Below are 15,577 nucleotides of genomic sequence, written 5' to 3'. Positions count from 1 at the left end.
GTGCTGCAATGTCCACATTGAGTCTACTGAGCTCGTTGTTGATGATGGCAGTCTTCCGAGAATCGCTGATTTGTGTAAAGTCTTCTGACAGGCCAGGACACATAGTTCTGACGTTCCAGCTTGCAAAACGAAGTGCTGGTACCCTCTTTCCTTTTTTGGTCGTGCTGTTTGGTGCGGTGTTACAGTCCACTTGTCAGGCATTGACCCTGAGCTCCAAGCACCCATTGAAGCAGGTGGACTGTGGCGGGACAGAACCTTACTGCCCGGTTTGAGGCGGGTGGTAGCTGTCCAGTGAGATGCGATGACCTCTCCCACCGACAAAGGCAATCCGTGGCGCCCAATCTCTACGCCAATTGAGCTGGACTTATAACCCGTAACTGCTGCCTTCCGTGTTGATTTGGTCGCTATGAGGCGACTATGGAGTGACTTCTCCATGGCGCATGCCTGGGCAGATGTATGGAGGTGGAGAGTTGCCCAAGCGTCAAAACCCCCCTCTCGGCCTTCCTTGTGGGGTCCAAAGGAGTGCAGAGCACGACGTTTGGCACCAGTATGGCTGCAGGATCTGCCGGAAACATGCCAAAGGTGACACATGACCGCCTTCGCGTTTCCGCTCCGGATTTTCTGTTAGGGTTTACTCTCTTAGACTTGGTCTCTCCCGAGACGCCCACAAGGCAGTGGGGTTGTTGGGGCCCCTGCTCAGGTGTCGGTGGATGCCGGTGGGAGGAGGTGGAGGGAAGGGGGGGGAAGGGGGTGCAGAGGGGGGGGGTGTGAGGAGGAGAAGTGCAGTGGGACGGGGTGGAGGGGGGCTGCGAGGGGAAGATGGTGCAAGGGGAGTGAGCTGGGAGCGGGGTGGGGGGGGGGGAAAAAGGGGGTGCAGGTGGTAAAACATTGCATCAGCTCCCACTATTGTCCCTTTTACAATGGTGTACTACTACTGGGATCGGGTAGGTAAGGCAATAGGTGGCATTCAGCAGGTTTCCTTGCCAGTGTCTGACCTAAAGCCATGAGATTTCACATGAACCTGACTTTATAGTACTGTGTCCACATCTTCGATGAGTCTGTACTGCCAACGGGACAGGACATACCTAAGGATGCTGATGCAGAGTCTGGGACATTATTTGCAAGGTATGATTCAGTGAAAATCTGAAAGTGGAACAGATCTCCCAAATTTAGTACCAGTCTGCTAATGTTATTGAGGAGGACTTTGTGTGGTCACCCGAGCTGAGTGTGCCTTTGTGGTGTTCTAATTCAATGCCGAGGTCACAGTCAAGTGGGCCAACCAATTTTATTCATTATTCTTTGTAGCAGTTTGATACAACTGAGAGGGCAGTTAAGAGTCAACCATAATAGTGTGGTACTGGAATCACATATATGCTAGACTGGGTAAGAATGGCAGGTTTCCTACCCGAATGGACATTAATTGGTTTATTACAATCCAACAGCTGCATGGTCACTTTTACTGCTATCTTTATTCCAGAGTGATTTAAACAGAATTCAAATGTTCACATTGCCATGTTGGGATTTGAACTCACATTCACTGGAATATTACTCCAGGCCTCTGGATTACTAGCCTGCAACATAACCACTATGCTACCATCCCCTCGACTCAAGGAGATCAACCAGTAATATGTCATATATATCCCTATGATTATAGAACAGCATATCTTATGACTTACTCTGCGAGCAATGCCTCAGGAAATTAATCTTATACATAGATAAAAGTGAATAAGATGCTAAGTTCTAGAGCTGTTCTTTTCATGTCTAAGGAAGAAATGGTGCACTTCCTCTTTAAAACTGCATTTGAAATGACCCACATTTCTCTGTTCTACAGAAAAAGTCAAAAATCATTTTTTAATGTATTAACAGCTACAGCTCAATTAATGCAGTCGGCTTCAAGGTACATTGTCTGTTTGATGGTTTATCTAATAAGAGGCTACATTTAATTCACTTCCTTCCTTCATCACCTGATTTGGAGACACAGATTTAGAAACTGTGCAAACAATCCATTGTGGCAACAGCTTGTGACAGATGTTAATTTTTAAGTCAACAGCTAAATGCCTAAAGTTACTGCAGGATCTAACTACAAATTCTCAGGAGTCCCACCAAACTTTTTGAGGAGTCAAATGAAACCTTTCAAGGATCAATGCTGTTGACAGGTGGTGTGTAGACTTTCCTGAAGTGAATTTGTTCAGGTCTACAGCAATTTACCACAACTTGTTTGGTCACCTTGCGAAAATAAATGTGAGGTACCCTTGGTATCCTGTGCTCATTTCTTAGCCATCCACTTAAACTAAGCAGCAATATACCAATGAAAGCAACCGTATTCTACAATGTTTGTTTTTATAAATTGTAAACAGATTCTCAATTTATAAAAACAATGTTGTTAATAATTTTACAAAATCCTGGTGAAAAGGTCGTTGAATTTAACATTTGAGTTATCTTTCCAAACATCGAAGTGTGTTTATACAGTGATTACTGCTTTGCAGCAACATTAAAGTTTCGGTACAAATCCAGAGTCAAGACCCGAATGGGCACTGCAGCAGTCTCACATAACTCATGTTTGATAGCAGTGTGGTACCTATTTTGGTTTATAAAATGCGCACGGGGCCCTAAATAGATGAATAACAGTTCCAAGCAGGCAGTGTAAAAGGGATGCAGCCTGGCTGAAACTTATACTGCAGCCCAATACCATCAATCCCTATAACAAAACAGTTAAAGGCAATTTTGTCACTATATTGTGTTTGCTTGTTGGAAATTTAGTGCGAAATATGTTTTACTGCCAATTGCTAAATAGCCTGGGGTAGAAATTGGTATGTGTTGCACCAATTTTGGATCCAATAAATGGGCACAAGCATACCAGTTTAGCATTGGAACGGCCTGCAATCAAACTGGTCAGGCGTTGGTTCCACTGCCAAATTTGTGGGGTTCAACTTTTAGTTGGCTCAGTCGGACACCTAAAGCTGTGGTTAGGCACCTTGAATATGTAAATTAGGGGTCCAATACCTGTTGAAGGCCCCCTTTTAGAAATTTGTCACCAATGACAGAAACGCACATTGGGCCTGCCCCTGCTTGATGGTTTATCAAATAACAGGCTACATTTCAACTCATTTCCTTCCTTCATCACCTGATGCGGAGACACAGATTTATATTGTGGCAATAGCTTATTGGTCCCTTTAAGTTAACGCATATGCACGGTCGGGCTAAAAAATGTAATGGGCCTGTGCACTACAAAAAAAATTTGATGGCAAGATGACCTGCCCTGTTCAGGATTCTTCAGTAGCTCCATAGCCGCCAACCGAAGGTAAATACTTCAAATTTTGTTTTTTTAAGGAACACTTTCCCGTGGAACCAGAAAAGTAGGTGTTCTCCCCCCACCTCCAGGGAAGGTGCAATTTCCGTCTCTCACCCCCGATAATAGTTCACTCTAACCCTGGTCTAACAAAGGATTACATACCTGAAACATTAACCCTACCTTCCTCTTTCCACAGCTTCTGCCTGGCCTGCTGAGTGTTTGCACCATTTTCTGCTTTCATTTCCTATTTCCAGCATCTGGAGTTTTTTGCTGGATGTTTTTAAACTAGACTTTTGGGTCTGAATTATTGGAGATTTCTCTTAATACTTTTAGTGCCATTTGGATCAACTGGACTTTGTGGGTTGACACAGGAATTGCATCTGCCACAAGTGACGATCACATTATGAAGTATAGGAAATAATGTAAAGGCTGGACTGTAGAGGAAATAGTTAGAAAGAGTGTTTTAACTGCTGTGGACTGATTATTTCGTTATTTTATCAAGTATTGTACCATTGATTCTTTGTTATGTTTCATTGCTTCTCAGCAGACTAGATTACTTGTAAATATATCGAACTACAAGTTTTAACTCGATAATAATGGTCTGACACTATTGCATTTAACACCTTTTGAAGATGGGAAAATGATTTGGGCATCCCACATAATCTTTGGGGTAATGGCTGGTCCCAAGGCAGACACCTCATTCAGTTGTGTACGTTTGCTTCATAGGAAACTCGCACTGCATATGGAAATGATTAGTCTTCCCTGGGGACAAGGGAGAAGTGGTGGGAGAAAGCCTAAACCATAACAAGAAGCTCTCCTGCTCACTCAGCGGGCTTGCCAACCTCAATCTAATCCTTAGAGATAGATCCCCAGTCTTTCACATAGCAGTCTCCCTGCTCCTAAACCAGTTTATCCGATAATAAAGGGGTGACATCGAACAGGATAGGCTCTATAGAATCCAATAGAATCATGTCTAGCACGTCGTTTGACCATCAGCTTTCCACAATAGAAGAAATGACTTATTGTATGTGTACTGCCTGCAAAACAATTTCAATTATATTAAGGCAGCTCAGAAATTTAAACACTGGGTCTCGAATTAGAACAAAGGTAATTAAATCTCATTAAATGAATAATTCATTAATCAAGGTTCTAACTGATTCCAGCAAAGCCTACAAGTCCAATACAGGTTACAAAAATTCATAACATGAAAGCACATCTCAGAAAACTTTTAAAAATTCAGCTATATTATATCTTACTAACCAAAAACTGTAAAAAGTGCTAGTTACAGGGAAGATTATGTACGTAACTAAGAGCAATGTAAAATAACATCCTATCTTTTCTAATTCATCAAAATCAATTTGAGGACGAGACTAAATATTTCAGAATGTGGTTAGTGCGGGTACTCCTGTGCACCTCGATACTCCCACATGGAGGCTGCAGTTGACAACAGAGCCTGGAAATTTGAATTCGCCCACTTTTGGGTCGAGTCCAGAGAGTGAGCAAACAGGTTGGAAGGGAGTGGCCGCTGGAGAGAGAAAAAAAATTGAAGCTCACGTTTTTTGAATTATGGTGTCAGGAGGAGCACTCCTCTACCCAGCTCTCCATTCAGGTCAGTACATTTTAAAATGTTACCCTGTTGATTGCAGCCTAACAAGTGAACCCTCGAAGGGATGCGTGTTAGAAAAATGAAGACTATATTTGACCTGAGAGCTGCTGGTGTTGGCTGCCTCAGGGCAAATCATTCTTGCAAAGGGGCATTAGGCCCTTACTTGCATATGCAAAGGACCTAATGTCTGTTTCAAGTTTGGGCATGCATGCCAATTTTTTGGCCTTTACTGATATGACCAGCAGCACATTTCCAGCTTGTAGTAAGCGAGCATGGTCTACTATACTGGAGACTTTGGAGGCCATTTGGTGCCCAAAAAGCAGGCACTATGCCACTGAATTTCTTGGCCTATATTTTTGGTGGAATATGGAACAAAGTTTCTGACGTGGTCCCATATACAACATATATATAAAAATTGTAACTTTGTAAAACTGTCAGACAATTGGAATGATAATAAAACCAAAATATTGCAGATGCTGGAAATCTGAAAGAATAACAAAGTGCTGGAAATACTCAGCAGGTCAGGCAGCATCTGTGGAGAGAGAAGCAGAGTTAACATTTCAGGTCTGTGATCTTTCATCAGAACTGGCAAAGGTTAGAAAAGAATAGGTTTTAAGCAAGTGAAGGAGGGGACTTTGGTGCGGAAGAGAACAAAAGGGAAGGTGTGTGCTAGGGCAGAGGGCAGGAGAGGTTAAACAACAAAGCTGTCCTGGGACAAAGGCAAAGAATGGTTAACGCTTGTGAAAGACAAAGCATTAGTCCAGAGTGTGTGTTAATGTAATGAGAAGCTCTGTCCACATGAAAAAACAGGCACATGGTTAAAAAAAAAATTTTTAATAGAAAAATATTAAAAAAGCCAGGAATTTCTGAACTCAAAAGTTGAGTCCGCAAGGCTGTAGAGTGCCTATTTCAAAGATCCTCGAGCTTGCACTGATGTTCACTGGAACACTGCAGCAGGCCAAGGACAGAAATGTGGGCATGGGAACAGGGGAGTATGTTGAAATGGCAAGCAACGAGAAGCTCAGGGTCATGCTTTCTGACTGAGCGAAGGTATTCTGCAAAGCGGGTTGAGCATAAAAGGAAGACAGATCAGAAGCGCTGTTGTGGAAGGTTGCATCATCAGAACAGATGCATCGGAAATGGAGAAATTGGGAGAATGGGATGGAGACCTTACAGGAGGCAGGGTGTGAGGACAATTGGAATGCCTCTGGTGAAATGAATTGCAAAAATGTTGCTTGCAAAGGTCATAATGCTACTTCAGTCACTGAAAAGCAGTTAAGAAGTTAAGCACGTACTCACAAGCTCGTTTATTTTAGCTAGAAGCATATGCTTTACAAAAATGAACAAATAACATACACACCACAATGAGCTAGCTATTTCAGGTTATACTGTGGTTAGCACTTTGCTCCACTGTCTGAAAGCAAAACCTACACTTTACGATTATGACACCTTCAGATAATTTAAACTTAATCAAGTTCATTAAAAACATTGTTGTCTTCCTATAATTTCTTTTGGGTGCTTCAACAATATCGCATGCCAATTTAAATAGATAGATCATTTGCCCTCAAAAATATTAGAATCACCCAAACAAGTACCATGGCTGTGCAAGTTAACCTTATGGAAGGCAAACATGTCGAACACTATCAGCCAATCACAGACTTGCAAGGGGTGAAGGCGAGAAGAAGCCCGACCACATACAACCTGCCTACCTGAAGGATGAAGTTCATTTGGAGAAGAGAGTAGGAATTACAACAGGGATGCCTAAAAGCTAAATATGCTTCCAATGCGCTGGCTGTTCTAACGAGTACAGAAAAAAGATGTTCCCAACATGTGCTGAGATGTACAGCTCAAAACAGAGCTCTGTATAGTTGCAAACAACTTGAAAAGAAAGATTTGCGTTTCCAGATCACGTTGCTCAAAAATGTCAGGTGCTTCATATACAGTGAATTACTTTGATTTGAAGTTATGTAAGTTAATAAGGCAGCCAATTTGCAAGCAGCTAGATTTCTCACAACCAGCAATTGAATGCATTACTGGAGGGTTGAAAATTGGCCAGAGCACCAGGGGAATGAGATATTCTTCAACTACTAGTCATGAAGGACTGCACTTTTGACAGTGGAGCACTATATCAGTGCTGCAGTAGAGTGTCAGCCTAATTTCATGTCCTGAAGTTCTGAACTGGGACTTGAACTGACTTCTACCTCAGTGACAAGACAACTATATCTGGGCCAAACTGTTGCCATCATTACAACTACAGAACATAAAAGTATCTGGTGACTGCTGTAGGGTCAGTAAGGCACTGAGATTTTAAATTGAGGGCCTGTTTTGGTAGTTAAAAGGTAGAAGCAAAGATCCCATAGAAGCATTTGAAGATATAGGTGTTCGTTCAGAGTCCTGCAAACATCTGAAGCATTGGTGGCCATCTTCAGCCAGAAGTGCCGAGTGGATGATCCATCTCTATCTCCTCCTGAAGTCCCCAGCATCACAGATGCCAGCCTTCAGCCAATTCAATTCACTCCACAAGATATCAAGAAATGGCTGAAGGTATGGGATATAGCAAAGGCTATGGGCCCTAACAACATCCCGGCTATAGTACTGAAGACTTGTGCTCCAGAAGTAGCCTCGTCCCTAGCTAAATTGTTCCAGTACAACTACAACACAGGCATCTACCTGACTATGTGCAAAATTGCCTGTCCACAAAAAGTAGGGCAAATTCAATCTGGTCAATTACTGCACCAATCATCAGCAAAGTGATGGAAGGCGTCATTGACAGTGCTATCAAGCAGCACTTACTCAGCAACAACCTGTTCACCGACACTCAATTTGAGTTCCACCAGGCCACTCTGCTCCAGACCTCATGACAGCCTTGGTCCAAAAATGGACTGAATTCAAGAGATGAGGTGGGAGTGACTGCCCTTGACATCAAGGCAGCATTTAAATGGGTGTGGTATCAAGCAGCCTTAGCAAAATTGATATTAAGGGAATTGGGGGGGAACTCTCCACTGGTTGGAGCCACCCCTAGCACAAAGAAAGATGGTAGTGGTTGTTAGAGGCCAATCATCTCAGCTTCAGGACATCGCTGCAGGAGTTCCTCAGGGTAGTGTCCTAGGCCCAAACATCTTCAGCTGCTTCCTCAATGACCTGCCCTCCATTGTAAGGTCAGAAGTGGGGATGTTTGCTGATGAATGCACAGTGTTCAGTACCATTCACAGCTCCTCAGATACTGAAGCAGTCTGTGCCCTTGTACAAGACCTGAACAATGTTCAGGCTTGGGATGATGTGTGGCAAGCAACATTAGTACCACACAAGTGCCTGGCAATGATCATATTCAACAAGAGAGAATCTAACCATTTCCTTTTGATTTTCAATGGCATTACCATCACTGAATTGCCCAACATCAATTGGGAGTCAACAATGACCAGAAACATAACTGGACCAGCATATAAATACTGTGGCTATGAGAGCAGGTTAGAGGCTGGGAATTCTGTGGTGAGTAACTCACCAAAGCCTGTCCGCCTTCTATAAGGCGCACGTCAGGAGTGTGATGGAATATTTTCCACTTGCCTGGATGAGTGCAGCTCCAACAACACTCAAGAGGCTCAACACCATCCAGGACAAAGCAGCTGCATGATCAGCGCCCCATCCACCACCTTCAAACATTCACTCCCTCCACCACCAGCGCACAGTGGCAACAGTGTGTACCATCTTCAAGATGCATTGCAGCAATGCACCAAGGGTCCTTTGACAGCACCTTCCAAACCCGCGACCTCTACCACCTAGAAGGACAAGGGCAGCAGACACATGGGAATAGCACCACCTGCAAGTTCCCCTCCACACACCATCCTGACTTTGGAACTATATCGGCATTCCTTCACTGTCGCTGGATCAAAATTCTGGAACTGCCTTCCTAACAGCACTGTAGTAGCTCAAGAAGGCAGATCACCACCACCTTCTCAAGGGCAATTAGGGATGGGCAACAAATTCTGGCCTTACCAATGATGTTCACGTCCCATGAACAAACAAACAGAAAAACCCCAGTCACACCACCAAAACCAAATTAACTACTCATTCAACTTAGGTTCTGTTTGAAAGGATCTGGCTGTGTGCAGAATGCCTGCCATATTTACCTACATAACAATAACTTCACTTCATAAGTAATTAATTGTGCAGCCTTTTGGGACATCCTGATAACATAAGAAGAAGCATGATCTGACTCTGATAAGGCTGAACCATAACTTAACAGTGCATTTTTGTACAAAATGTTGCCATAAATTACATCATAACAAAGGGTTAATGCCTGTGATGGGAAAATACAAAATAGAGAAGAGGAAACTCCACTGAGAACTTAGGGGTACGAATCTGACATTCTCTGCACAATGAAACTGATCACTATTCTGACCCACCCAATACACTGAAGCTGTAATTCTGCAGCTTCATAAGGTTGTAAACTCTGGGCAGCAGGCAGAAAAATTTTGCATGAAAAACAGTGCTATGCATTCATGAAGGTGCCTTCCATAATCACTGTGTCAGCTTCACTGCATCACATTTTTGCAGAGAAACACAATGGCAGGCAGTGCCAGTAAGGCTGTAGGAACTGCTACAAGAATAATGACCTCATGATTCTGAACATTGCAGAGAATCAGGAAATTTAATCCACTGTTATTGATTTGTATACTTTAAAATATGTGCTATTACATGTTCACTTTTAATCATTTATAATATACTTTGGGGCATGGACAAAGATAATCATACCCCTGTGAAAAAGATGACCTCCATTATTGCAAACCAAAAGAAGTGCAGCATATACACATTTAAATGAAAAATTCTTCAATGTGCAGTAGCTATGAATAAAAGTCTTGATTCACTTAATAAAATCTCAATTTGCTATGTTGCTGTAATTAACTATAAAGATATTCCCAGAAGCACGTTCTAAGTAAGCAGGATCTGTGCTGGGGACTATTGGGAAGACAAGAAGGAATAAAGGTGATTCTGTCAAATTTAAACGCACAAGTTTTTCTTAAAGAGGAAATCTTTATGCCTTTTTGCATTTATACAGCTCATAATCACACCCTCAGACCATTACTTTTCACATCTAATTGCTTCTTTAAAAAAAATTAAGTGCAGTCACTGCTGGCCTTAGAAGGCAGCTGACAGTTTATGCATTGCAAGATCCCACAAACAGCAAATAAAATGAATAGTTAATCGACCCTGATGCTGTTGGCCAAAGGAGGAACTTTGGCTGATGCAACAAGCTGCTCTTTTCGAATATTGCCAATGGATCCTGCACTTCCAACTGAACAAGCAGGCCTCATCTGAACAGCGCCTCCAACAATGCAGCACTCTCTCAGTGTCGCACTAAAGTGTCAGCCTAAATGATGCACTCAGGTCCTGGGGAGGAATTTGTATACACAACTTTCTGGCTCTGGAGGGCAGCAGTACTACCAACTGAGCATCACATCAAAACACGAAACTTAAATGCATAAAGATCACTGCAGTTAAAATAACCTCATATCTATTCGGGATCGGCACAGGCTTGGAGGGCCGAATGGCCTGTTCCTGTGCTGTACTGTTCTTTGTATTCATCATCCATTATAAATAAAATATGGCCCATAAATACAATTTTTTTCCTAATCATAACACATGACATGAGGCATAAACTACATAGCTGTGTCCTATTAAAGAAAGTCTAAATCTCATCCAGGGCTTATTTTACATTTTGATAGATGCATCAGTAACAAATTATATTCTGTCTTTAACTTTACTACTGACCTGCCAACCCTTGCAAACAGCCATGTCAGTCATATTTGCCTTTTGCCATTCTGGCTTTATTCTCAGTATGGGAAGATGCCGTTTTTCTTTAGTTGTTGGTATAAAATTATTTAAAAAGGTATATGGCAGTTTATACAGCCCGATATTTTACACGCTCCCTACAAGTCCTTTAGTTGCCATTTTCCTATAACTCTGTAACTATGCAGACAGCACGTCAGAGCAAAGCAGACGCTGCTCCCTGCTGCTCACTAAGGCTTTTAAAAAAAAGACATTCGGAATAATTAACGCGAAAAACATAAATTATGATGCATCAATAGGATTAACTGTCGTTCATTTGGTATTGTGATTTTAGGATGCTCGCTCCTATAAGCATTCGTCTCTGAATCAATCTACCGGGCGGGAACAGCTGAAAAGGAATACTTTGATAGGTGGAGATTTCTTTGTTTTCCCATCCTGGGGATCTGGCTGCACTTCAAAGAGCCTGTCCTTACTGCCTGTATCACTGAATCTTAACGACGTTAACAGTCACACCCATCGTAATACTGCATCGAGTTGGGGAGGAGGGGCAAAAGTCCCACAAATGAAACGAGCCACAGTAGGAAAGTGCTAAAACAAGTCATTTTCCAACGAACACAACCCGAGCCCACCTCTGATCACCCAGACCCCGTGACTACACTGTTTGGCTCTTTCTGGCTGCTTTCAGCGGAGGGAATGCCTTCATTCTGCTGGTAATGTGGACGACTGAACAAACAGCGGAGATCGCAGTCATTTGCTTTACCCAAAACCTGACCAAGATTGTTGGAGACCACGCCGATTCATTTTCTGCTTTATAGTGCTCTAAGTTACCCGAAGTCCTTGTAATTGACAAATAAGCAACAACGCGAGACCCACGTCTTTTCCATCCCTTAAAAAATAAATCGAGCTCATTATCGGTCAGTATTACACGCCCATAACGCGATTTGATGCAGTTCAGATATTAAATGCAATGAAAACAGAACCATCCCCAGAATTGTTTTTAAAGGGAGGTTATTCACAGCGCTGGCTGAGATTCTTCCAGGTAATTGACACAACGATGAAGAACATGCAGTTTCACCCAGTACCTGTGGCGTCAGGAGCTTGGCAGCTTAGCAGCACGGACGATGTTCATGAGGAACACGTTGTGATCAAGGAATCACCAATAACCCTGCGTTGACAGCTCCACTAACGTGTGCTGGTGGTGGTGAGACTGAAAAGCTTAATACGAGTGCTGAAGCAGACTGCACGATTCGTCTGCCACACACACACCACACGTATTAAAATCACTCGCCTGCCTCCAGCCCGGCCCAATGAGATCGCGTCGCCTCCAGCTTTAATCCCACAATTCTTTCTCAGCAATGCAACAAATTCCTTACTGCAGGAGAGAGAGAAATGCTGCAATTGCCATTGACTTCCGCCACGTGATAGACCGCTGCAAAGTTAATGTTTTGTCAGCTCGTTGAAGAACTCCTAGAAATGTGAGATGCTTGGAAATTATATATTACTCATCAGGCAGATGGTGTGAACGCTTAGGGAGAGACTACAGACACAAAGAGTCTTTCATGCATAATATAAACACTGAGAATAGGATCCTTTATGATCTTAAATTGTCCTAATCACATGTTACTGATTATCAACAAAACTATGTACAGTTAAAACTAATGAATAGCTTGAGATGAGGCCACTTTAAAGAGGAATTGATGTGAGACAATTTATTGATGAATATGATCAACTGTGAATTTTTGTATCAGTTTGATTAAAATATAGCTACAGTTCCAAAAATAACCTAAGGTGAAAAGATCCCTGAGTTTTGTTGCACTTACTTAGATATTGGGAAGATAAAGTCACACTCTGATACATAGCGAATGCAAAGTCTTCTTACAAAGTGATCATTGGTGCTGAAATAAGAACCCAGAAACAGAGCACCTTGCTTTATTATATAGAGATTAAGACTCATTAGGTAGTCTCCCACTTCAACTGGTCATTTTGAAGGACCTCAAAACTGGAAATCCTTAACTCCTATTGTCTTTTCTTCCTCCTATAATCTTCAGCCCAAGCTTGGTGTCACCTAATCAGTGCTTCCTAAATGTCTTCTGTTCATTCATAGGATGTGAGTGCCACTGGCAAGGGCAGAATTTATTGCCCATCCCTAAATGCCCTTGAGAAGGTGATGGTGAGTCACCTTCTTGAATCACTGCAGTCAATGTGGTGCAGTACCTATTAGGGAAGGAGTTCTAGGTTTTGGGCCCAAGCGACAGTGAAGATACGGCGATGGAGTTCCAGGTCAGAATGGTGTTTGACTTGGAGGAGAATTTGCAAGTGGTGGTGTTCCCATGTCTGCAGCCCTTGCTGTCTGAGGCATTAGAGATGGTGGGTTTGGAAGGTAATGTTGAAGGAACCTTGGTGCGTTGCTGCAGTGCATCTTGTAGAGGGCACACACTGCTGCCACTGTGTGTCAGTGGTGACAGGAGTCAATGTTTAAGGTGGTGGATGGGTGTCAACCAATCAAGAAACCCCAGTTTTCTCTTTTAGTTGGTGAGGTCCTGCACTGTCGGTCCTATCTGTGTACCTAGGTTTCTCAATTTAAGAGAAAAACTTTGTGAGGGGCACTTTCTGGTTGTCTCCAGAACAGAATTTATCTGCTAATCTTTCAAGTAGATAACATGATTAGTGGAGTAATGTTATTGAAAATTTATGGTATGGTCTTCAAGTTAAAAATTCCTAGTGTAAACAAGCCACTTTCATGGCAGTTTCTTAAGTGCCAGAATTTAATCTGGGGTTGTTTCATGACAATATTTGCAATTGACCTGCTCAGGTTAAAGTTGAGAGACAATATATTCCCCATCAAGGATTTTGTTATTGTATATTCAGAGAGCTCCCTCGAGTCTGGACAGGAGGTAATTACATCCATAATTAATTATAAATGTACCCTTAGTTAAGATCTTTTCTGTGGTAATTTAACCACAATTATGATCCACCTTCTGGTTCTCTGTTGCCTCCCATATGTACCTGGGTTATCTGTCTTTTTCAAGTGTTCCTCTGTCAATGATCCCTGGCCACTCTGAGCCTAACTGGCTGAAGAGTTCTTCTTCTCCTTTGGCCTCCTTGTCTCGAGAGACAATGGGTAAGCGCCTGGAAGTGGTCAGTGGTTTGTGAAGCAGCGCCTGGAGTGGCTATAAAGGCCAATTCTAGAGTGACAGACTCTTCCACAGGCGCTGCAGATAAAGTTGGTTGTCGGGTCTGTTACACAGTTGGCTCTCTCCTTGCGCTTCTGTCTTTTTTCCTGCCAACAGCTAAGTCTCTTCGACTTGCCACTCTTTAGCCCCGCCTTCATGGCTGTCCTCCAGCTCAGGCGATCACTGGCAACTGACTCGCACAACTTGTGGTCAATGTCACAGGACGTCATGTCGCGTTCGCAGATGTCTTTAAAGCGGAGACATGGACGGCCGGTGGGTTTGATACCAGTGACAAGCTTGCTGTACAATGTGTCCTTGGGGATTCTGCCATCTTCCATGCGGCTCACATGGCCAAGCCATCTCAAGTGCCGCTTTGGTGGACATCCGATCCTTGCTAGTAGTCTGAAGAGACCACGTCTGCTGACGAGGTCAAAGGCTTTGGTGAGATCTATGAAAGCAACGTAGAGGGGCATCTGTTGTTCGCGGCATTTCTCCTGTAGCTGGCGAAGGGAGAACAGCATGTCAATGGTGGATCTCTCCCCTCGAAAGCCACACCGTGCCTCAGGGGATAGCAACGCTCAGCCAGTCCCTGGAACCCATTACCCTGGAGCCCTGGGTTACCTGTCTTTTTCAAATGTTCCTCTGTCAATGTTCCCTGGTCACTCTGAGCCTAACATATATAGCAGCATATATTAGGTTGAATAAAAGCAACAACTTGGCCTTGGCCTCACCAGTGCTCTGAGGCCCATTAGTCCTCAGAGACTATGGGGTAATGTCCAGGTGAATTAAGTAGGTCCCTATTGTCCATCATTCTAGCTGGTTCAGTGATGGGCCTTCAACAGTTCAACTCAGTTAACAAAGCAGAAATTACGTTCTGCTTCTGCTGTAGGAATGTGCCTCATTCACATTCAAGACACATATAAAGGGAACCTTTTTTGACTTGGCAAACAGCATAAGCTAGTTCAAAATTTTAGCTACTTGACTGATCTTTACTTTATTAGTGGAGGTTTAGTGATATGAAGGCTACTGAATATATCCTACATTTTAGTTGTCAATACAGAATTATAAGGAGCTATTTTCCATTTTGTTGACAAACATTTGAAGTACAATATTGTTTCCACTCCATTAGCACACATATTTAGGTTTCAGCATTTTGGTCTCCATTTACCAGTATAAAAAATGTTACAGAACAATATGGGAAATGTTTTCAGCATGTTTCATTTTTTTAACAGATAAATGTACAAATTACTTTCTTTTGCTTATGTATTTAAAATAAATTAGAATGCCTTTGTATGCAAATACAAATGTAATGCTGTTATTTCAACAAAACATTTTTCCTATCAGGATTACTGAATGGAAGCACTAATTTTAGCTTTACAATCTTTATAACAGTAGAAAATATAATCCTTCCACTGCTCAAGTTCATGTCACTTTATGTCAGCTTAACCCTATTATCCTTCTTCAGGCATTATGACAGACCTTTTGAATTGGGAAGAATCTAAGAGTTCTGCACTTTCTAATACCTATGCTACTCAACAGCAGTAGTGCCAACTTGCTGGCCGTATATGTTCAAAATTTCAAATCTATCAATGAAGTATTTCACAGACCAACTGATATCTGCACTGTAAAATGCAAAAAATTAACATGGTAAAAGGAGCTAGAAAAATTCCAAGGAGACTATTCTATCACACATGGCCCTGGATTTGAGAAGAACCTATT

The 15,577-nt window shown here is 42.5% G+C and overlaps 1 protein-coding gene across 9 annotated transcripts in view; it reads right to left on the bottom strand.

The window, feature by feature from the left end:
• The window catches only part of LOC137378208 (band 4.1-like protein 1), a 312,011-nt gene extending 299,938 nt beyond the window's left edge, over positions 1 to 12,073 (bottom strand). For 8 of the 9 annotated variants that reach the window (XM_068048394.1, XM_068048403.1, XM_068048402.1 and 5 more), the window contains exon 1: positions 11,768 to 11,965. The gene's annotated coding sequence lies outside the window, so the exon portion shown is untranslated. The other variant, XM_068048399.1, reaches the window with a different exon arrangement.
• Between the last annotated feature and the right edge of the window lie 3,504 nt (positions 12,074 to 15,577).

This window comes from Heterodontus francisci, chromosome 16 (assembly GCF_036365525.1).
Source record: "Heterodontus francisci isolate sHetFra1 chromosome 16, sHetFra1.hap1, whole genome shotgun sequence".
NCBI classification, from domain to species: Eukaryota; Metazoa; Chordata; class Chondrichthyes; order Heterodontiformes; family Heterodontidae; genus Heterodontus; species Heterodontus francisci.
Note: the sequence above shows the minus strand (reverse complement) of the source record. Positions and strands in the feature narration are given on the sequence as shown.